Raw genomic sequence first — 6,259 nt, 5'->3', positions numbered from 1 at the left:
TGCATTCTCATTTTTTTAATTGTAAAATTGTATATAGTTCATTATACTAGAATCCCATTCCCTCCCTAGCCACAAAAGCTGAGTTCACAGATTATGAAGTCTCTATATCAATACATAGAGAATTACTTAATACTTTGTAAAAACTGCATAGTAGTTCATCATATGATTATAAAACTATTTGATCAATCTTCTGCTAAAGGAAATATAGATGTTTTTCCCCAGCTTTTTTTTATTTTAAGTAGTACTTTAATGAGCAATTTGTTCATATATCCTTGGAAATTTATGGAAATTATCTCTGGAATAAATTTCCTAGAAGTGCAATTACTGGCTCATAGGGTTTTCTGCATTTTTAATTTAGAGAGATCTTGCCAAATTATACTTTGAAAACAATGCTAACAAACTCCACAACCGATAACTTATAAGTTGTTTTGGTACTCACTAGATGAAATGACTAATTCATAAGCTTTCCTTATGACTCAAAAATATTAATGCACCACATTTTTTTAATGCACCGCATTATTAGGAAGAAAGATATTACTTTGGTTCTTAGAGTCTAGGAATACATGACATTAATTCTAAATCCATGTAGAAGTGTCAAGGAACTTGTTGGTAAAAGTCTATAAACATTAATTTGAAGTTGTATTTGAAGATTTGTGAAAAAACTGAGAATTTCTTAGTAACTAAGGAAATTTAAATAGGGCTTGGTTCTTGTTCAGAGAAGGAAGAACAGGATGTAAGTCTTTCTATTGTCAAAGGGAGATTAAAAGTCAATGAAATAAATATAATATTACCATTCTGCAACCCTAAAGAATTAATAGATCTAAACAATGTTTATCAATCCCTGTTAACTTCAAAAAAGACACTCAGCACGAATCTCTCGATAAAAATACACAAAACCACCTATGACATACTCTTAACCAAAAAGTCGAATCTGCATCTGACCAAGATATAAAGTCTAGATCTAATCACCAATTCACAGGAAACACAGAAACATATTAGACAATAACAAAAAGGTACAATTATCAAAAATCAGAAACATGACCCATTTTTTAAAACAAACTACATAGAGGGAGAGAAGAGAGAAAGAAAGAACATACATATTAAAAGAGACTTACAGAGATGTATGGGCAGCGTTTGGATCCTGAGTCAAACAAACTGTAAAAATAAAATATAAGATAATGGGGAAAATTTAATATTGACTAGATGATTTTTTAAAGATTTTGTTTATTTTAGAGAGGGGGGAGAGCACTCAAGCGGGGGGAGGGGCAGAGGGAGAGAATCCCAAGGGAAAATCTCCCAAGAGACGCAGGGCTTGATCTCACCATCCTGAGATCATAACCTGAGCTGAAATCATGAGTTGGACACTTAACCAGCTAAGCCACCCAGGCACCCCTAATATTGACTGGATGATTCATGAAATTAATAAAGTATTGTTATTTTCAGGTGTTGTGGTTATTTTTTAAAGTTTTTTTTTAGAAATACACAAGGAAATATTTAAAAATGAAATTATATGATGCTTGCGATATGCTTCAAAATATCCTGCATGGGAAGAGAAGTGGACTGAGGTATAGAAAAAATAAGATTTGCTAAAATTTGTTAATTGTTGAAGCCTGTTGAGATGTACATGGAGGTTCATTGCATTACCGTGTGTATTGTCTATGTTTGAAATTCTCCACAATCAAACATTCAAAAATTAAAAAGGTTTGCATTAAGGGTGTTTTGAAATGTTCCTTTGTAACTATTAATATCCCTTTACAGAGAATAGCTTTAGGAAATTTGAAGGCTCCTACATAATGGCCACAAGCTCACTGAACACCCAGAGGCTTGCTTCCAAGCTTTCTGCCCGTGATTTTAGACAAGAGCAAGAACAGGAGCCAGATGGTATGGAAAACATACTTACCAGTGGATTCATGAGCCAAATGAAAGCTATAATTTTAGGGAAGGAACCAACAGTCCTCTTTAGTTTTAAAAATGTTTTTGAACTCAGAAAGGGGCATGTATAGCACTCCAACACAAACGTGTAATCTTTGGCCCAGACAAATGGATGCTCTCGTAGACAATGACAATGTAGAATTTGTCATCTCCTTCACATGGAATTTTTTCAGTTGCACCATCTCACCACATCCTTCCTGAGGGGGTCCTCTTTTTCCTCTTCCACTCTATGCATTCTCCACCCCCCTCCAACCTGTACCAAAGGAAAGTAAAGGTATTATTTTTTTTTGCCTAGCTATTCAAACATATCCCTGCAAGAAATAACTTTTTAAATACCTAATACATTGTATTGCTTCTGACCAGTCTTATAAATGAAGTCTTATAGCAGTCAAAGCCCAGACTGACTAGTTTATCAGAAGGCTGAAAACAGTGCCTCTTTAAGGTTACTAGTAGTAACCTTGTTTTCACAGTTTCTTGGTTTATTTTTCAACTGAATCTCAACACTGAGTGACCTTCGAATATGCCCTTAACCTCCATTTGATCATCATATGACTCCCTCAACTTCGCTATTTCATTTAGTATATGTAGAGTTCACCAGTTATCATATAGTGCAGTATTAGTTTCAGGTGTAGAATTTAGTGATTCATCACTTACTTGAAAAAAAAAAAACAAAAACAAACCAGAGAACTATAGAGAACACATTCCCAGAGGGGAGGTGGGTGAGGGATGGGTGAAACAGGTGAAGGGAATGAAGCACCAGGTGTTGTAAGGAAGTGCTGACTACACTACACCAGATTCTAATATTACACTATATGTTAACCAACTGGAATTAAACGCTTAAAAACACTTCTGGAAACTAAAGAAAAGACAAAGAGAAAATATTAAAAGCATCCAGAGAGAAAAAACACCATTTCTTTGTATGGGGAAAAACAGCTCTAATGGCAGATGATTTCTCATCAGAATTTATGGACACAACATTCTTCAAGTCTTGAAAGAATTTAAGTGACAGATTCCAATATCCAGTGAAAAGATCCTTGAGGAGTAAAGAAGAAATGAAGATACTCTCACATGAAGGAAAACTAAGAGGATTTGTTACCAGAAGACATACCCTAAAATAATGGTTAAAGAAAGATCTCCAAACAAAAAGGGAACAGTAAAAGAAGAAATCTTGAGATATCAAGAAGGAAGAATGAGGGGCGCCTGGGTGGCACAGCGGTTAAGCGTCTGCCTTCGGCTCAGGGCGTGATCCCGGCGTTATGGGATCGAGCCCCACATCAGGCTCCTCCGCTGTGAGCCTGCTTCTTCCTCTCCCACTCCCCCTGCTTGTGTTCCCTCTCTCGCTGGCTGTCTCTATCTCTGTCAAATAAATAAATAAAATCTTTAAAAATAAAAAAAAATTAAAAAAAAAAAGAAGGAAGAATGAGTGCAGTAAACAAAAATATGGGTAAATATAATTGACTTATGCTCCCCTCATAATTTCTAAGTAATGTTTAATGATTGAAGCAAAAATTATGGTTTCACTGAAGGTTTCTACCCAATATTTAAGAAAAACTAACACTAATTCTATACAATCTCTTCCAGAAATCAGAAGAAGAGAAAACATTTCCTAATTCATTGTACAAAACTGGTATTATCCTGATACCAAAACCAGACAAAGATAGTACAAAAAAGGAAAACTACAGGTCATAATCCCTCATGAATAGAGATATAAAAATCTTTAACAAAATATTAGAATATATAAACAATAAAAAAACAACATGAAAAAGTGGGTTCATGAGGAAATCGAGACTTGAAGAAAATAAGGGATTTATCTCAAGTTATAAAACTAGCAGTATGGAGCTGAAATTAGATTTTCCCCTCTCCAAGTCCCTGCATTCTTCATCCCACCAAACCATAGTACACAGGCAAATAATAATATTTTAAATGTGTAAAGATATTTGAAAATTTTAAATGGCTTCTGCATGTGTTGTGTTATGGAATCTTTGAAATGATCCTATGAGTTCAGAAGGGCAGACATTAGTCTTTCTACTTTACAGCTAATGAAACTAAAATGGCAAAAAGTTAATGACTTGCCTAACGTCAACTGACAAATTGAGGCTGAAATCAGGGTCAAGGCCAAATCCCTGTTGTTCCAGGCTAGAGGTATGTTTCACAAGATCAGACTCCCTCTGGTGTCCCTATAAAACAACAAGGTCATCACAGCCTAAGGAGTTGGAGGAAAATCCTCACCAGCCTCAGGAAGTGGCATTGGGCAGGGAAGAGAGGGTGACACAACTATGACTCAGAACTGACTGGAGCCTGGAGGGCAGGGAAACCCACCCTTCAGGTGAGGCAATAAGCCACATCCTTGACTATTTGTGTGAGCATTTAGAAGAGTTCCCCTACTACCTTCCTCAGGAATTTTTCTTTGGACTAAACTTGTCATTTTTGGTTGAAGCAAAATACCTTTCTGAGAATTTTAACTAGATACCCTTTCCTTGACTTCTTGACCTGCAAGTGTTTCTCAGCCCTCACATTTTGAGATGCCTCTGTGCACCCTGGAGGAGGCAATCCTTTCAGGATGTTGACACTATTCACAAGAATAAAGTTCAGGTAATAAGAATAACGACATAAGAAAGATAAAGAAAACGAACAGAGAAGGAGCTAACATTTGAGGGCTTACTCTCTGTCAGGCATTATGATAAGTTCCTTACATGGATATTTAATTTTCACACCAAAAAAAAAAAAAAAGGATTTTAAAAGGGAGGCATTAACTGAGGGAATCTTTACAATCATTCATTCAGTTGTCTGACAAGTCCATGAACATGATATACACCATATATCACCAAAAACAATAGTCGGAAAACCTCCATTTTCCTTAATACTGACTGTTCAGCACAGTCCCTCATTTTTCCAAAATGCATATTTTCTATCCTATGAATATTTCCTCATAAACACCAGGAAATAAAGAACAGTCCTGCCAAAAATAAATAAGAGTCGGGGCGCCTGGGTGGCGCAGTCGTTAAGCGTCTGCCTTCTGCTCAGGGCGTGATCCCAGCGTTCTGGGATCGAGCCCCACATCAGGCTCCTCCGCTGGGAGCCTGTTTCTTCCTCTCCCACTCCCCCTGCTTGTGTTCCCTCTCTCGCTGGCTGTCTCTGTCAAATAAATAAAATCCATACGGCGACTAACATAATATAATAAAAAAACATTAAAAAAAGAAATATTTATGATGCAAGAAAATCAATAGTAAAATTTTTAAAAATAAAATAAATAAAATCTTTTAAAAAATAAATAAATAAACAAGAGTCAAGTGTTCCTTGTCTTGGTTCTACCAGTGCAAGGCGAAGAATTGTTCTCTTTCAGGAAAAAAAAAAAAATAGCCTCTCTTCAAAGGTATTAGGGAAAAAGGAGAAATAAGGCGGCTGTGAATCTTATTTTGATCAAGCATACCTGCTTAGATAGCTTATCTAAGTCTTACCTTTCACACTTACCTCTATCTGAGCTTCCCAACACCACCTAAGGAATGTATCTGTCCTCCATTGATATAAGTTCAGGGAAAAACAAAATACCTTAGATCACTTACCGAAAAAACCTGGAATCATAGTTGGGTTGTTTTCGGGGTTTTTTGCTTTGTTTTGTTTTATTTTTTAAGTAAATCAATCTCCACAAATCCTCACTTCCCTTTGAATATTTCTTAAAGGATACAGAAAGGCAAAAGCTACCTTCTCATCTAGGAATTGAATTGTACTAAAGGCAAAATAAAGTAGGAGCAGGGGCATTTTCTTTCTCATGCTCAGTTTTTTAAACTAATGGTGAGATCTTGCTTGGCCTAAACTCTTTCCAAAGAAGACAGAAAGCTGCCCACATTAAAAAAAACTAACAACAATTTAAAATTCTTACCTCCCTTTTCCTCATTCAAGCTTAAAATATTACCAGTATTAATTTCAGTGCTCAGCCTAGTTATTAAATCACAAACCACACTGGCTGGTGAGAAACAAAGAAAGAAAAGAGCCATTATTTCAGTCAAACCAGACAGTCGCACACATAGTTCTGTAAAAGTCAACTAAATTATGATTTTTCACTCCCTCCTGAGTCAGAAAGGAAAGTTCCTAGCTACCCAGCTGTGCAAGTTTGGGGTAGAAATTATTAATTAGACAAGTCAACAGAGCTTATTTGAAAGAGATAAAAGATCTGCAGAGAAAGTATACTTGGTTTGGTAATGATTTGCCAACTTTTCCTCTTCCAGTGAAAACGCAGTACGGAGCCCAGAGAGCCTGGCATCAAATCGGGCTCCCAGACTTGTCTCCTACCCCACAGTGCACACCACAGAATGCCACACTTTGCCAT

General features: G+C 36.3%; 1 long non-coding RNA gene across 1 annotated transcript in view; it reads right to left on the bottom strand.

Moving 5' to 3' along the window:
- Positions 1-1,112: 1,112 nt before the first annotated feature.
- LOC117804334 overlaps positions 1,113-6,259 on the bottom strand; it is a 32,728-nt gene continuing 27,581 nt past the window's right edge. Inside the window, exons 2-3 of the long non-coding RNA XR_004628662.1 lie at positions 1,901-2,185; positions 1,113-1,155 (exon numbers count right to left, since the gene is read on the bottom strand). This is a non-coding gene — a long non-coding RNA (uncharacterized LOC117804334). The remainder of the gene's footprint in view (positions 1,156-1,900; positions 2,186-6,259) is intronic.

Source organism: Ailuropoda melanoleuca, chromosome 11 (genome assembly GCF_002007445.2).
Source record: "Ailuropoda melanoleuca isolate Jingjing chromosome 11, ASM200744v2, whole genome shotgun sequence".
Lineage (NCBI taxonomy): Eukaryota > Metazoa > Chordata > Mammalia > Carnivora > Ursidae > Ailuropoda > Ailuropoda melanoleuca.
This window is presented reverse-complemented; position numbering and strand designations above follow the sequence as displayed.